General features: G+C 37.6%; 1 protein-coding gene across 4 annotated transcripts in view; it reads left to right on the top strand.

The window, feature by feature from the left end:
* lpp (LIM domain containing preferred translocation partner in lipoma) overlaps window positions 1-17,771 on the top strand; it is a 119,094-nt gene that overhangs the window by 18,818 nt on the left and 82,505 nt on the right. The gene's annotated exons all lie outside the window — the stretch shown is intronic.

Genomic DNA, 17,771 nt, shown 5'->3' with positions numbered 1-17,771 from the left:
TACAACGTGATGTATATTTTATGTCATATTTTGGAGGGTTTGGTGACATTTAAGGGACATGATTTTTTCATTGCCATCCATTATTCACATCATGTTTTTGTTTCGTTTTTTCTTAAATGTCCTTCACTAACTTTTCAACCCTTGATGTGCTGTGGTGGTCATTTTTGCACTGTATGCAGAAAAAAACACCCATAGGAAAGCATGAGAAGAATTAAACAAGGATCCATGGTCAATCTGCGCCAGGGTCATAAAAAAATGTCAACAATATTAAAAAATATTTATTTTCCTATGTATCATAACTGAAATTGAAATAATCTGTAGCAAGGGTGATTTTTAACACATCCAAAAGAGTATGATTTACAAAAAAAAAAAAAAACTTCCAACTTTATACCTTTCTACTCCTATACAAAATAATGGAAGTTGTGATCTCTGCCGTATTAATTATGATAAATATACACAAATAAAAAAGGTGGGATTTAATTTCTAGTTAAAAGTAATATTACCTTTCAGCATTGTAAAATACGATTAAAACCTCTAAACAAAAAAATAATAATTCTGATACAAATTACTATAAATAAAGTTATTTTTCAAATTAATTTTTATTATGTGGCAATTTTTTGAATAACAAAACACTATATCAAAAATGTATCTATCTTAAAAAATTATTTTTCAGTCCATTTAAAAACAATTGTGGTAAACTTTAGTTTACAATTTTTTTTTCCAAGGTTTGTATTATAAATACATTTTTTTAAATCTTAAAATTACTATGACAAATCACAGAAAACTAAACATTCCTAGCATAATTTAAAAACAAAAAAGGAACATTTCCACATTTTCTGTTTTTGAGTACATATTAATCGATAATTAAGCGGTTCCAATTGCTAATTTTGTTTCCATTGTGTATTAAAAACATTATATTTAGTAGTAATATGAAATTGTAAAAACGACAAAGAACTACAAGTACACATCCACTACTATAAAAGATGAAAGGTGTAAATGTGGCGCAAAGTGGCTTATTACAAAACAATGGTTGTCCCCCCTCCCTTCATTTCACACGCTTTTATAACAATCTATGTTCCTCCTCAAGAATAAATACCGCTGCACCTCTTTCCGTAAAAAGCCGAGAAAAAAATGTGTGCAATTATGTAGTTAGGGCTAAACATAGTCGACTGTCATTGCATTCATCTTGCACCCACTGACCCAGTCAAGTAAAAAAAAAAAAAAAAAAAAAAAACACATTACAAAAAGAGTTACGCAAGTGGTTTCTTCTGACAACCACGGTAATAACGAGCTCTGTTCTGAGCTTTAATGTGTTAAAAATATCCGCAGGAGCATCTCTGCATTCCTGCGGTTGCTCCTTCGAAAAAAAAAAAATGTGTGTGTGTCTTTGGGGGAGTGGGTGGGGGGGGGGGGGGGGGTACGTGCCAGCGATGGATGCTTGTCGGTTTCGTCTCCTCGCATTCCTGACGCTGAATTGGGGGCCAGATTTCTTCACGCTGCCGTCCAAAACCCCGGGATGAATCGCCGGGCCGGCTGCCAACGTGAATTTCAAGAACGCAGTATAGGATATTTCAACGTTTAAGATTGACGGACAGGCTTGTTTGTTGATTGAGAATATAGTGCTTATGGAATTGTGTGATTGCTGCTTTCTTTGCCGGCTAAACATCTTTTCATAGATTGTACTTTTAAGTCCCCGCTTTCATTCAAGCTCGTCCTGGCATTCTCTTTGTAATCTTCTCCTACCTGTCGATGTATGCTTCTGTTCTGAGTGCGTCCTGAAATTTCACCCGAATAATGTTGTGATGGATAAGTGGAAGCTCTGAATTCAAACATCTGTCCAGAAGTCTGAATCAAAATTTCTCCCAAAAAATGCGCCAAATGTTCTACTTTTAGCAAACTGCTGTAACATGCCATGCAGAACGTCCTCATCTTTTGAAAATATCTCAAGACTTTTGCAGAAAGCCTCAAAACCAGGAATGCGCCCAAATGAATGAATTCACTTTTTTTTTTTTTACTAAAAACGACAGGTAAGACATTTTTTTTTTCAACTCGCTTCCTTGTTCTTCAGTCAGGGTTACTTTCCCTTCACGTCACACTCCACAGAGTGAAACGACTCAAGAGTTTTGTCAGCTTAGATACCTACTTGAAGATTTATGGTCATAAATATTGAATATGTTTAATATTTAAGATTGTCAACCCGACTTGTTTGGACCTTGTTATCGGGACAAACCCACTTTTAACACACGTCAGACATATTGATGAACTTATAGGAGGACATCTTTGGTTAAACAAAAAAGAACCCGATTATCTTTCCAGACCGACAGAACTTTACCTGAACCACCATCAGACACGTCGTGGAAAACAGCTGCAAATCTTGCACAACCTGTAAAAATTCACATAGACTTTGGCATATTTCAAGGGACTTTGAACTCTGTGAGCGCCTAATTGTCACTTAAATGACAGTTAAGAATGCTAAAATGTGATTTTCACATTTGCCTGTGGCCAAGGACGTGTACTGGGCCCCAAAATTCAGCCAGGGAATTTGAGATGGAGAGTGATATGCGAGCGATGAACATTTTTTTTGTTCCTCCCCTGCCAAATGCTAACCAATGAGGACAGCAACAGTGATTATTGGTCTCGTAACTTTTTGGGGTCGAGTCTCACGATGTTGTCGACCATGAAGAGACTTTAGGATGTCTTGTTGACACCTGCCTTATTAAACTCGGTATAAACGCGTTACCATTGCAAGGAAAACCGAATCAAAACACGACCTAGCTTAGCATAAGCATGTGCTTCAGCCTGCATGCTTTAAAACCTCTTGTGTCTGACATGGACTCTTTATACTCTAAATGTACAAAATGAACAACAGAGAAGTTTCTCAGCCAGTCCCTTAATCATGATTATCTAGGTCTGAACCTTACCTGTGGAGAACTGTAAATTACGGCAGGGATTGGATCTCGTTTTCAAACATTTCAACTCACTTATCTTATTTTGTGCTTGATGTCACACGTGCTTAAATGATATCAAAGTCGATGGGACTTCAGGAGCAATTGTTAGGAATTTCGAACAAAACCAGCGCGTCAGACTTGATTTGCATTGAACTCATAGAAGTTCCATTGCACAGTCAACTGTGACATCATTTCAGTGTGTCACAGTTGTGAAGTCCACGGCATGACGAAAACGAGGTGGTCCGGAGCGGCTGTCACTAATGAACGTGCCGCCGTTTGCTCGTGACGCGTCGCCTCCGGTGTTCTCACACATTCACCAGCGTCTGTTTAACAAAGCGTCCTGATTGCTCTGTTGCCGGCACCGTGTGGGATTTGGCGCCTCATTAGCGTCACATTTAGCACATTTGGGATGAGCGAGGCAGGCGGTGCCGCGCCGCGCCGTCGCGGGGGTAATCATCGTGTTTGTGTTTACTCTTTAGATTTAGTCGGATTGTTCAGCATGAGATGTGGGGGGGGGGGGGGGGGGTTGAATTTGGTTTTGAACCGATTCCGCTTTTAAAAGGGTATAAAGCCTGGAGACATCACTGGAATTGAGAGAGGCTGCGTTAAAACACTTGACGATGCTGGATGCTCTCACATGATAACGTGTGTAAAACTTTCTGATAAGATTTCTAAGCCCCACCCAGGACACGCAGATTGGCCAATCCACGCAGCACACGAAGCAAATATTTCATTTTCCCGGATGCATAGTATCTATTTTTTTTAAGGGTAATGATACTGTTCTTGTTTCCAAAACTCAAAACGAACCCCAATCAGAACAGGCTCTTCGTACAGCTAAAGCGAGCTGGTATACTTGTATTAACGGTGAACTATTGTATAGTTCCATACATTTTCCGACAGAAAGCTACGGGGTCAACCACGCTGTCATTTTTGAATCTCTCCTCCAAAATTTGGAGCAGGCGGCCGCTTCCACCTTTTTGTTTGCCACCCCCAGCCTGAGTGACTGATAATGAATGTATGGATGCTTTAATATGATAATAAGTCATGTTCTTATTGGAACTATTATTCTTATTATTGGAACATGTAATTATTATATGTTGCCTGTGAAAAATCAAAGCGAGTCAGTTGAATTTATAGAATACATGCACATCATGGCGCATGGTCAGGATTAGGAATGTTCGATACCTCATTTTTCCCGACCAATACGCAACTCGTGAGTAGTCACCGCTACTGATACCAAATAATGATACCACTAGTAAATAAAACTACCCACCAATAAATGACAGATGATTTTAAAGAAATACCTTTATATCCCAATGTATTATTTTTCCTTAAAATTTCATGAATTTAATGGCAACTTTGTATTCATATAACTTCTAATTTCTTGTCCCTGATCGTAAAACGGCCGCAGGAGGGTGTCTGATAATGATATCGGTCACCGCCGTGATTACCGATACCTTAACTCATTCACTCGCAGCCATTTTCACAGAAGCAATCCCTTTCACTCCCGGCTGTTTTACTGGATTTTGACTGATTTTGCAAGGCCCATAGAACATTATATGAATATATTTGTTTTGCAGCAATTAGCATTAGAATATAGAATATATGTTGGAAACGGTGGGGAAAAGAGCTTGCTGCAACATGGCCCTGGTTGATCTCTTATAGTCTGCTGCCACCTGCTGGCCGTTTTTGTAATACCTACCATTGCATCAAGCATTCTCTTCAGTTCAGTTTGAGTCTGCATCAAAGCCTTCTGAATGCTCTGGTGTAAAAACAAACAAACATCAAAACGTATAAATACGTCTTTGGGACCCTTAAAACATTTAAAATAGAATGTATTTATATGTTTTTGGGAGCAAATGAGTTAAAATAAGACTGGTATTAGTCGCCCATCATAGTCAGGATGATACCACCTCTGCCTGAATTTGAGCCAGGAAAAAACCCTGACCCCCATGTTCACTTTTATCAGCTGTAAAATAATGACATGCTGATATTAGCTCAAAATGCTAGCGTTATGCTACTTATGCGAGGAAGTGATTAGACACCTAGTTGTTTGTATAAGGCCTTTAGAATGTTTTTTTTCCCTGTTGTTTTGTCATCGTAAACACTGAACGGGTGTTGACTCGGTAGCTGTTTTGTATGATTTTCCTGTGTCGCTTTGATACATTGTATATACGAGCTTTCAAACGCAACCGCATGTTTTTTGCGCCGTGGATCAGGGCCTGTTTTTGAGCAGGGAGCGAAGCGTGGGATAAAGCCCGCGCTCAGCCGCGATCATCAGCATCCTCCTCTCTGAGGGAAGTGAGGAGGCGCGTCAAAAGGGGTAAATAAGACGTGCTTAAGGATGGACAGATGTGATTATAAGATAGGCCGCGGTGATTAAGAGGCTGATATAGATACCGCTTCGATAAACAGCCTGAGCCGGGAGTCAATTAAGAGTCCAAAGCCGGCCAAAAACAACTTTTCAATTAATCTCCTATTTGGGGGTAAAAATGCTGCGGAGTGAGCAGCGTCGAGCCAAACAGCTGGAAGCTCCCAGCCCGAGGCCAACATTTGACCTCGACCTCCAGATGCTTTCAGGCAAACAAGATGAGTGTTTTTCTTCTGTCTTCATAGCGTCTTTCACGCAGAATGTAGAAGAAGAATGTTGGGATAATGAGCCATATGCTGCTTCACCATACAGAAAGGAAAGTATATTCCGTTAACGCGCAGCATCGGTCGGGGTTGTTTTGTTGCGTTTTTTTTTGTTTAGCAACGCTAACTGGCGTCAGATTGTTTGGGGGTCGGATTAAACCTGACTAAACCTTGCGTCGGGCCCGCAGCGATCGACATCTCTGCAAGTGCTCGCCTTGTGCGGATAACAAGTTAAAAAAAAATAATAAGAAGGTCCGCATTTTAACATCCGTCATGGCAGAAAAGCGGCCAAGTAAGAATCCACAGGCAGCTTGCTGGTTCAGGAAAAGGTTAGCTCAAGTGTTCAGGTGGGTTTAATAGTGACGCAACGTAATCTCTGCTACAATACAGTACACTGATGAAACAAATCTAATAAAATGACTTTTTTTTTCTTCTTCTTTTTTTTTTACCCCTTCGTTTGCCCTCCAAAATCAGATGCTTGTGAAGTTCAAGTAAAAAAAAGAAAAGAAAAAAGAACCCCGTGGTGAGCTTAGCCGCATGCTATTGTGTGCAAAAGGCAGTATGAGGAAACCTTGGCGCACTGTGACATGATGGAAGTTTTTTTTTCAGGGTGCCTAGAGCTGCTCATTGTTATGTGTCGGCCGTATTGCTCTTCCTTCTCCGAGAAGGGCTGGAGAAATCGGCCAAGCGGCTGCCAACTTTCCCAAGAACAAGTTCAAGTATGCAGTAATACGTCAAGGCAAGCGGATAAATCAACCTCTGCCTCTTTCATCGGGCCACATTGAGATAACGTGGACGCCATTGCTATTCGGAAGATTAAGAAGTTCTTAAAGTTGTCTGAAGACAGCGGCGTTGATGTGCGGCGGCTATGTGTGACGTTTTTTACGTTTCTCCGTCTTCTACAGTTTTTGTCTTCTACGGTTCACATTTTCTTTCTTACTTCATTCGTTTTCTGTTATGGCTCAACTTTTCTTTGTCAGTTTATTTATATTTTTTATCTTCTACAATTTGTGATTTGTGTCTCCGTTCTGGTCTACATGCTTTTCATTCTTCGTTTGTCTTCTCTGGTTTCTTTTTTTTTTTCAGTTTTCATTTTCTACAGCAGTGGTGCCGAAGCCCGGTCCTTGAGGGCCTGAGTCCTGCATGTTTTAGGCCCTGTTCACACGGAAGCTTTGTTCCTCAAAAGAATCTTGTACACACAGAAACGTTTCAAGACGTGTGTGTGTCCAAAAGGGAGACGCTGAGGATGTTTAATGGCTGTAATGTATATGCCAAGTCTGATGTGGCGCTGTAGCGCAGCCACAGGGAGTTAGCGGAAAGCGTAGAAGAAGAATCAGCACAGACGAACCACTGATCTGAATAGCCGATAGGCCAAGACTTAAGGCCGCCATATTACAACATTACGTTTCTCGGCACACGATCCTATACATTTACTGTATTGAAATATATATATATATTTATATTTTTATATTTTTATATATATATATATATATATATATATATATATATATATATATATATTTATATTTTTATATATATATATATATATATTTATATTTTTATATATATATATATATATATATATATTTATATTTATATATATATATATATATACATATATTTATATTTTTATATATATATATATATATATATTTATATTTTTATATATATATATATATATATATATATTTATATTTTTATATATATATTTTTTTTTATATATATATATATATTTATATTTTTATATATATATATTTATATTTTTATATATATATATATTTATATTTTTATATATATATATATTTATATTTTTATATATATATATATTTATATTTTTATATATATATATTTATATTTATATTTTTATATATATATATATATACACACACACACACACACGGTTCCGTACACTTTTCACCTTCTACTGGTTAACAATTTTTTTTCTCCATTTTTCTTCTTTGATTTGTGTCCCCTTTCTCGCTTGTCGTCTTTGGTTTCCTTCTTCCTCTCTTCTCTAGTTTGCATCGTCTCGGTTTGTGTCGTCTTTCTCGGTTTGTCTTTTGCGGTTTGAGTCATTTTCTATTGTGCAAAAGACAGTATGAGGAAACCTTGGCGCACTGTGACATGATGGAAGTTTTTCACCGGGCCGAGAGCTGCTCATTGTTACGTGTATGACGCATTCTTGTTCTTTCTCAGAGGACTGTAGAAATCAGCCGAACTCTTGCCGGTTTCCCTCGGAACAAGTTCATGTATGCGGCGTAAAGTCGTAATAAGTCGCGACAAAGTGGATAAATCGACTTCAGCCTCTTTCATCAGGTGCTATTGAGATAACAGGGACACTGTTGCTATGTGGAAGAATAAAGAGGCTCTTAAAGCCATCTCTCGACAAAGTGCTATTGACGAGCGCCGGCTATGCGGCCTTGCCAGGGAGGAAAGGGATTACACGCTCGAGCCAAAACCTGATACAAGTGTGAATAGACTGCGTATTGACACCGGGTACAAAACCCAAGCCATTGTTATCGCCAAACATTGGGAGACATCAACTCTCTAATTGCCCGTGACAATAGTTTGTATCATTAGGCAAAGTGTAGGAGCTTTTTTAGCAGCATATGGCTGAGCAGAAATCCAGAAATCCACACTAATCTGTCAGTCTTGTACAGATTATACGTTCCCACTTTCCCCATGTTTACCTCCTTAGCTTTGCATTGAGCCCAGCTCCCTTTCAGCAAATGTTGTTGTTGTTGTTGAGCTGCGTGGAAGTTGACGACGTGTGTGTAGCATCTGGTCAGCGGGCGTAGTTTAAAAAAGAAAAAAGTTGTTTTCCACTACTTTGGCTTGAAAACGGCGTCACAGTAAATAAACGGCAAAGCTCTCCGCCGTAAATAAGAAGCAATGAAGGAGATTTTTGTGCAATATTTACAAACGTTAGGTGTGTAACGATGTGCCACAAATGACAGTTCGGTACAGACCTTGGTTGCAAGATCACGTTCGGTAGAGTTTGGTGAACAGGATCAGATTAAATGGCGTACAGTATATGAAGAAATAAAAAAAATACAAGTTTTTGAGATTTAACAAAAATAATTCACACAATAAAATAGAAATAGTATGTCTTAATTTCCCTGTAAAGAGAAAATGATTGGTGTTTATTTTGTACTTCATATTCATGTAGTGATAAAAAAAAAAAAAGGGATTGATGTTGACAAACTGGTTCGGTCATTATTTTCCAAAGTAAAAACTGATGTTTGCAAATGTCTTATTTTGAATCAACACAGAAGTCTTCTTTCATAAAGGAATATAGAAATTACTCTTGATATGGTGAAATCAGAGCGTTTGGACCATTTTAAATATAAAAAAAAATGGCGCCAAACAATAACTCGATTATTTTAATACTTATTGATTAATTTGATAATCGATTACTTGTCGATTAATCAATTTATTTTGACAGCTATACTTCTAAATTTGAGTTTTTGTTAACAACCCTGCCAAATTTAGTATATAAAACGAGGCTCGAAAATCGTAAAAAGTAGTTTTCTCTGCTCTCAAACACTGTGGGTGTGTTTGCTGAAAATAGGAAGCCGCACACCTTTTTCACAATTTATTTTCTACGATTCGTGTTTTCATCTTTCTGCTTTTCCGCATGCGAAGCCAAAAGACACCGCAGCTCAACTCTTACATGCATCAGTAAATATGATAAATCTTCAAACGGTAATAGTAATCGTCTAAATTTCCATCCCCGCTTGATTTATAAACAGTTTCATCCCTCGTGGATTTACTTTCCTAAAGCAGTCCACTGTGCTTTGATGCACAGCACATTTGAGTGTTCGACTTGTTTAGCTTGAAGCCCTCATCGTTGGTCTTTGCATCCTAAAATGTCAATGGGCTGCCCCCCCCCCCTCCCCACAATTTTTTTTTTGCCTGAAGAGTGCTGAAAATTAAATTCAAACGTGTTAATCCGGAGATGACAGCGGTGACAATGACGGGACATTATTCAAACATTGCCAGCGGCTACATGTGTTAAGGCAGTGTGTGTGGGGGGTGGGGGGGGGGGGGGTGGAGGTGGCAAATAAGCAAATCAGCGCTTGGCTTGGGAAGAGGTTTCTGGCAAAGACGAAAAACAGTAAAGCCTATCTGGAAGGGAACAACATTGCCTTGAATTGATTAAACGTCACATCAAACCAGTGTTAATTGCTCTCATCTGACAGGGATTGTGTTGTCCTGGAGCTTCTTATTAGCACTACCGCATGGCTTTTATTCTTCTTGCTACACCTGCATGCTAACGTCTCTAACTTAGAAAAGCAACATGAAATTTGGAAGGCAGGTCTGTCATGAGTAGATTCATAAAAAAAAAAAAGTCTTGAGAAACCAAACCTGGAAGTGCACACAAAGTCCGTTCAAAGTTTGCTTAAAGTGCCTATTTTGGGGTCAAATTCCTTCAAAAATGCCCTCATTCTATAGAGTTTGTCTACAAATGTACAAAGCAGATGGGTAATTGTGAAATAATTAGGTATTTGTCAATGGGTATGGGAGAAGCATGTCGGTAAAGTTTGCTGACTCGCTATGAAACGAATAACTAATGTTGTCTCCACGCAAAAAAAAAATGAAGAAGACTCTAAAAACAAGGTTAACTTGACAACATGACATTTTGTAGGGATTTCTATAGAGCTGCCAAAATTAATCAAATAATTGACAAGTAATCGATTATCAAATTAATTGTTAACTATTTCAATAATCGAGTAATCGATTTAAGCCATTTTTTTTAATTTAAAATTGTCAAAATCCTCTGATTTCAGCATATCAACAGTAATTGATTTCTGTAGTCCTTCATGAAAGACGACTGATTATCTTCTGTGTTTAATCAAAATAAGACACTTACAAATTAAAATGAATCAGATTAATCGATTGAATAATCGATAGATTAATCGATTCTAAAAATATTCAATAGTGACAACACTCGATGTTTATCTTGAGTAAAATCCACGCCATCCATTAAGTGGCCATCTTAACTCATTCACTCGCAGTCATTTTCACTGAAGCAACCCCCTTCGCTCCCGGCTGTTTTACTGGATTTTGACTGATTTTGCAAGGCCCACAAAATATTGTCCTATTGCTATAAAAACATGGAACCTACCAAAAGAAGATTTCAGTCTCTTCTTTCAGCAGGAAAGAAAAGTAAGTTTGTTTCTGTTTTGCAGCAATTAGCATTAGAATATAGCTAAGTTTCATCATTATTCACATTCCTGGTGAAAACCGTGACAAAAAGAGCTTATTGCAACATGGCCCTGGCTGATCTCTTATACTCTGCTGGACGTTTTTTGTCATAACTACCATTGCTTTAAGCCACCTCTTCATGTCATAGCTTTCTGTATGCTCTTGCATTAAAAAAAAACATGTGAATCCGTTTTTGGGAGTGAAGGACAATGTATTAAAAACGTGTTGACACGTTTTTGGGTTTGAGTTAAGGGTCACAAACGACGTGAGCGAAGCAGGCACACTCCACGGATGTGAAAACAGGTTACTCATTTTTTGGTTTGTTTCCATCACTGTTGTTGAAGCATGGCGAAGAAGTTTGATGACTCGCCATAACCCCCCCCCCCCCCCCCAAAAAAAAACCTCATAAGTCGAACAGACTGGTCAAAGTTCAGTGTCACCCCGAGTCAAACTTTCTAAAAAATCTCGTTTTGAAGCCAAATGGAACAAGTTGCAGGTTATGAATTTGTGTCACGAGAGGCGTGGCCTTCATTTCCCGCCTTTCATGCTTCCCGCACCTGAATGTTTGGCATGCTAATCAGACGACTCATATTGATTTGCAGATGCCTGCGTTTGTTTGTTGTCGGCGTGGCGTTCGCGCCTTTAAAAGAAGAGCGCAATCCTCGGCGGAGGCTCGCGGGCTTTGCGACGTGATATATTTACAGCTGTCACTCAGCGACCTCCCGAGACGCCAGCCACATCGACTCCCGAGACGCGGCGCACTTATCAAGGCGCGAGCCGAGCAAGCCCGTCCCGTTTTTTCTTTTTGATTCCTCCCCCGCCGACGCCGGCTGTCAGTCAGCGTTAAAGTCACGTTCGGCGTATTTACAGGAACAAGTTTTGCTCGGCGCCGTCATTAGGGAGCAAAGGCCAACTTGAACTGGCATCAACATTGTGAGCATTTTGTCAACAAGTATGAGCGCAGACCATCTTTCATTGCGGTTGAAAATAATTGATTTCAGTAAAAACAAAAATGTGATTCATTTTTGTGATTCAATTTGTCATTTTAAGCTTTTTTTGCACGCACTATTATTCTACGTACCCAAAAATTACAAATCCATACAATGAGTGTTTTAGAAAATGTTCTTGCATGTTGATGTTGTTGATGTATTAGCACTTGGTGATTAATAGTTGCCAGTGTTGTTCGACTGAGGTATTTTATGCTTTTATGCTGTGTATGAACCAATTGAATTAATTGAACATCAATTTTGCGGCATAGACTACAGTATAAAAAAAATTCAGTTAAAAAAATGGGACTCAAAAAAAAAAAATCTTATTAAAGAAACAAGTTACACATAGGAAATGGAATGGAAGGATAATGAATGAATAATCAAAATCATCGCAAAATAAATGAGCATTATTATATGTCAAAAATAATACTGTCCAGAGAAAACAATAACAAAATAATAATACAAAATTGGATATGCTGAAATATGTAATTGTTGTCTAATGGTGACCAAATAACTACGTTTTATAACACATTTTTGACTTTATTTAGTTAACAAAATGACAAAACATGTTTCTGTAACTTCGGGGAGGCGGATGGGGGGGGGGGCACTATATAGTGCAATCTTTTTTGTACATAAAATAACAAGCTCCCGTCATGTATCATCCTTTCCGGACTTTTTATGACTTTCACATATTTATTTGACAAAAAGTCTTTTAGGTTTCAGATTAAAAAAAAAAAAAAAAAAGAAGTTTCCTTGGAACACCAATCAGCTGCAAGAAATGAAGACATATTAGTGCCACGACTGAAAATAAAACAATATCAAAAAAAATATTATTCTCTGAGATTCAGATAAACAGAAAAAAAGAAAACATGTGCAGATACATGCTTTTTATTGGACAGTGGCAAAATTAAACAAAATAAATGTATTATTTGTTGTCAAAAGTTATAAGATTTTATTATATTGTAATAAAAATCAGGTTGTAGTTACTGTATGTAGGAAATGCATTTTTAAATATATTTAATACCATTACATATACACTGAAATTAAATCATATTAAGTATATGTATCTAATTAAATCATAGATATATTTCATCTGTAAAATAGTGCTGTTATCACATATTGGCACAAAAAAACTATATAAAAAAATGGCAAACAATTGTGTGTGTGTGTGTGTGTTATGTCTTTGCACCATTTTCAGTGTGCAATCAGATTTGGAATGCTTATCAGTTACAATAGCTAACGGGGGACAAATGTGTATTTGTGTTTATGGTTTGACTAACCTTCTCGTTATCCTTTGTGTAATTAGCTTCATTATGCGGCGGGCTTTAGCGGGGTAGACCTTATCGCATCCTTTGCGCTCTCTCGCTGCTGGGAGCTCCTCGTGTAAAAAAACAAAAACAAAAACAAAAGTGCTGCTAGAATTCTATACCTTCCCAAACGTTGTTCGGAGATCCTGCATGTGCCTTTTTTTGTTTTTGTACTTTTCAAAAAATGAACAATAAAATCAGTACTTTTACCACAACCTAATTTACAAGTAGACGTACGTGTCACATTTGCACAAACAATTAGCATTAGCATGTAGCTTCAATTTCAACCCTTTACAAGTGTTTGAGTGTGGCTACAACTACAAAAGTCAAGTGGTATCACAAAGTTTTGTTGTTGTTTTTCCACACCTGCTTTGGACACTGTGAAAAGGTGACTCCAGCCTGCGGCTTGATCTCGTCGGCGTTGTCGAGGCCGCTTTGTGTTAGCCGTCCGCTAATTCAGCTCACACGTGGGTGACTGCGTGCAGGTGTCGCAGGTGTCGCAGGTGAAGCGTGTCACAAGTCGCCGGGCAGACTTGTCGTCACAGCTTCTCGCCCCCTGAGGAGGTGTGGGAGAAGTTCGAAGAGCTCCATTCAAGGAGACACTCGTGGCGTCGAGCTAACGTCAATATGCTATCAACAAAACAAATGTATTACATTCAAACGCAATGCAGATAAAAAGTAAAACATTTATTGATACCACACTGGGCAAATTTATGAAAAGCAGCACACTGGAAGTATGAACAAAAGAACGAGTTCTTATCAAGAACGATTTTACATAAAAAAAAAAAAAAAAGAATAGATCAATAAAATAAATAATACTTACAAATCTATATTATTATTATTTTTGAAGTTTAGTTTTTTTTTCTTCTGTTTTTATACATTTATATAAATATATGTATAAAATAATAAATAAATACAAATCCATATTTAAAAAATGTTTAGTTCGGTGTTTTCCCTGTTTTTATACATTTATATAAATATATTTAAAAAATTGTTCTTGTGTCATATTCTCAAGGAACACTTTTTATTTAAAATGTGTAAATATGGAGGAGGGGGGGAGGGTGAACTTACTTCTAAAATAAAAGTGCTTTAAAAAATTATAGCTAGCCTATTTTATGTTGTAATTGTTTTTTTTAAATACATAATGCCATTTTTTTTATGCTTGAGGTGGAATTACCGAGACCGCTGACTGTGCGCAGTCTTAAGCATATGCCTTAATCCCCACCATGCATGTTTAGGGATAAGTACTTTTTAATATTATTTAATAGGCGTCGAAATGTCTTTTCTTCCTCACATTGAGATACGAAAGACATGCAAATAATAATTATTTTTTGGTGGTGGTGCACAGATTATAAAATGGAAGTGGTCACTGACGCTGATATTATACTTCTCATAATGTTTTACTCTTATTGTTTGGAGCTTTACCTCTGACCTTTCAGACCAACTGGTGCATGTTGCTAGAGGAACATATGCAAATATAGTGGGAATGCAGACTGTTTGGAAGACAGTTTCAAGTTGCCTCTCGGACAGCACTAAAATCCACATACTGTACATGACCTGGTCTGTTTCGAGTTTCCCCAAATGACCCTTCGAAGACCGACAGGTGCATGTTTGTGCGGGAACAAAATACGATGGAAGCACAAACATTTATTTCTTGTCAATGTTTCAAGCTCCCCTCTTGAACACTATTGCCTCTGTGCCATGAAAAAATACATTTACGGCATTGATTGATTTTAAGGTGGTTTTATTTAGTCTTTAAATGTCTTAACAGTCTTGGGCCAACATCGAAAAACAACACGAATAGAAGAAAAGATGTCATTGTACGTGAACTTTGTGATAACCCGTGCAAAAGATTGCCATTTTAAAATATTTTGGTTCCCATTTCACCTTTTTTTTTAGTGTTGTCAGGGCGTATGTAAGCTTTGGAATGTAATGTTTTCAGTAGCTATGTTTCAGAACACCGTGTTTGACTTCGCCAGTGGTCTGACACTGTTCTTGCCTCGCCTCCATTAAACTTTTAACACCCATAAGACGTCAAACAGCTCTCCATGCTTTTATCAAACCACCACGACCGTCAGCCTTTGGAAAGCCCCTCCTCAAAAACCTTCCCGAGCCACGACGATCACTTGAACTCTTTGCTCCTCGCGGCTTTTCTAAAGAGTCGTCGTCGTCGGGCGGTCCGGTGTCGAGAAATGCTTAAAAAACGTCAAGTGTGCGTTGCTGTTTGTGTAATGTCGCGTTAGCCCGCTCAGCCATTCAGGCGTATCCGAGGCGGCCCGCCGCTGCCGCCACGGGTTCGCTCGCTAGATGGGAGCGTTGAATTTTTTAGAGCTTCCGTTCGCCTGGCTGAGCGGCCCCCGCGCTTGTTGCGTCACCCAACGTAATTGCTAATCCCGCCCCCCCCCCCCACACACACACAGCCCGTTGAGGCGGTATGAGGATGGTGTCTGTTTTAAGTGATGTTTTGATCGGTGCCTAGCCGAGCGAGCTAACTCTACTCCCGGGACAGAAACACAAGTTTTTTTTTGGGGGGGGGGGTGGGTGGGGTTATGTTCTTCGGTATGACAGCGGCCCATCTAGTCGGCATCTTCGCAAAACATCCCGCGAAAGGAATTTGGCTGGCAGTTTCATGTCTCTTTCTTGAAGACTTGCTAGAAAGCACGTCATGCCCAAAAGAAACACGTTTGACAGTGTACCAGACCGTCTCTGTTTGATGGCTTCCATGGCGGCCATGAAAGATTAATGCGTCGGAGAAACACCTGCAGCGAGTTCCTCAACGACAAGCGGGAGAAAAAAGAAAAATAGCAAAGTTGACGGTTAGAACGGGGCGCAAGAGGCTAACCGCAGTGGAAATGTGGCCTTTTTTTGTGAGTTGATTCCCATCAGAAAGACGTCAATTGATGAAAGAAGTCAGTCAATTGATCTGTGTCGTCTGCAATAGAAATAAATGGATTGATTGGTGGATAATGAGGTCTGGAAGCCAAAATGGAGTGCTGCAGAAAAAACGAGTTACGGCTTAATGTAAAAGTCGTCTTCACTACAAATTCCGTAGCTTGTACTTGTTATACCACATTACGGAAGAGGATTAGGGCCAGCGAAGAGAGGGAAAAAAAAGTTTGGCAGGATTATCACTTTATTCTCAGAATTCTGACTTTGAAGTGAGAATTCTGAGAATAAAGTGATAACCCCGCCCAACTTTTCTTTTCTTTTAATAAAGTGAGAATTGTCACTTTATTCTCAGAATTCTCGCTTTAATCACAGAATTCTGACTTTAAAGTGAGAATTCTGACTTTAATCTCAGAATTCTGACTTTCTTAGTGCTACTACTGAGAATAAAGTCAGACTTTAATCCTGCCAACTTTTTTTCTTCTTCATCTTCACTGGGCCCAATCCTCTTCCGTACCACCTCATTGTCATTCGTGTCAACATGTAGTTTTGAGTAGTAGCACATAGTTGTCAAGCATCCACGCCGTCCACGCTCACGCGCTCCATTTTTTTTAATGTAATCTTCCTCGGACATGCCTTCATTAGCGCGTCTCCAGATAAGGCAACTTTTAACGAGTCTGACCCTCTAAAAGTTGGAACGCGCATGTAGCCTTGTGCTAACAGGAATCACGGGTTAGGAAAATATTCCATCGAAGCAGGAGATTGTTTAATGCGGCATTGTGCTGTTTGATTAACCGGAAAACCGACCGTGAAATTGTTCTTAATCGTCGGCAGTAAGAGGCACGTACGTATCTCGCAAACTTTATACGCTCAGTCGTCAGCTTGGCAAGTCGTAAAAACATGACATTTCCAACAAGTCCGCCTGTGATGGAGATTGACAATGAGAACTGTTCCTAATATTTACTCTGTCCTAGAAACAAAGGTCAGCGATATGGCCCTAAAATAAAATCTGTATTTTTCCTCCCCAAAAATATGATTCCCCATTATAATCAATTGTTTTGTTTTGATAAAAAGCAAAAACAAATTTAGAACAGAGTTGGATTATTTAAACTTTTGCTTTTGCAATGTATGAATGTGTAAATATATATATATATATATATATATATATGTGTAAATATATATGTGTAAATATATATATATATATATATATATGTGTAAATATATATGTGTAAATATATATATATATATATATATATATATGTGTAAATATATATGTGTAAATATATATATATATATATATATATATATATATGTGTAAATATATATGTGTAAATATATATATATATATATATATATATATGTGTAAATATATATGTGTAAATATATATATATATATATATATGTGTAAATATATATGTGTAAATATATATATATATATATATATATGTGTAAATATATATATATATATATATATATATGTGTGTAAATATATATATATATATATGTGTAAATATATATATATATATATGTGTAAATATATATATATATATATGTGTGTAAATATATATATATATATATGTGTGTAAATATATATATATATATATGTGTAAATATATATATATATATATGTGTAAATATATATATATATATATGTGTGTAAATATATATATATATATATGTGTGTAAATATATATATATATGTGTAAATATATATATATATATATATATATATATATGTGTAAATATATATATATATATATATATATACACACGTTTTTTTCTTAGAATATTGCCCCTGC

Source organism: Leptonotus elevatus, chromosome 11 (genome assembly GCF_054856555.1).
Source record: "Leptonotus elevatus isolate MCC_2025b chromosome 11, RoL_Lele_1.0, whole genome shotgun sequence".
Lineage (NCBI taxonomy): Eukaryota > Metazoa > Chordata > Actinopteri > Syngnathiformes > Syngnathidae > Leptonotus > Leptonotus elevatus.
The sequence above is the reverse complement of the archived record's forward strand: the minus strand, read 5'-3'. Positions and strand labels throughout refer to the sequence as shown.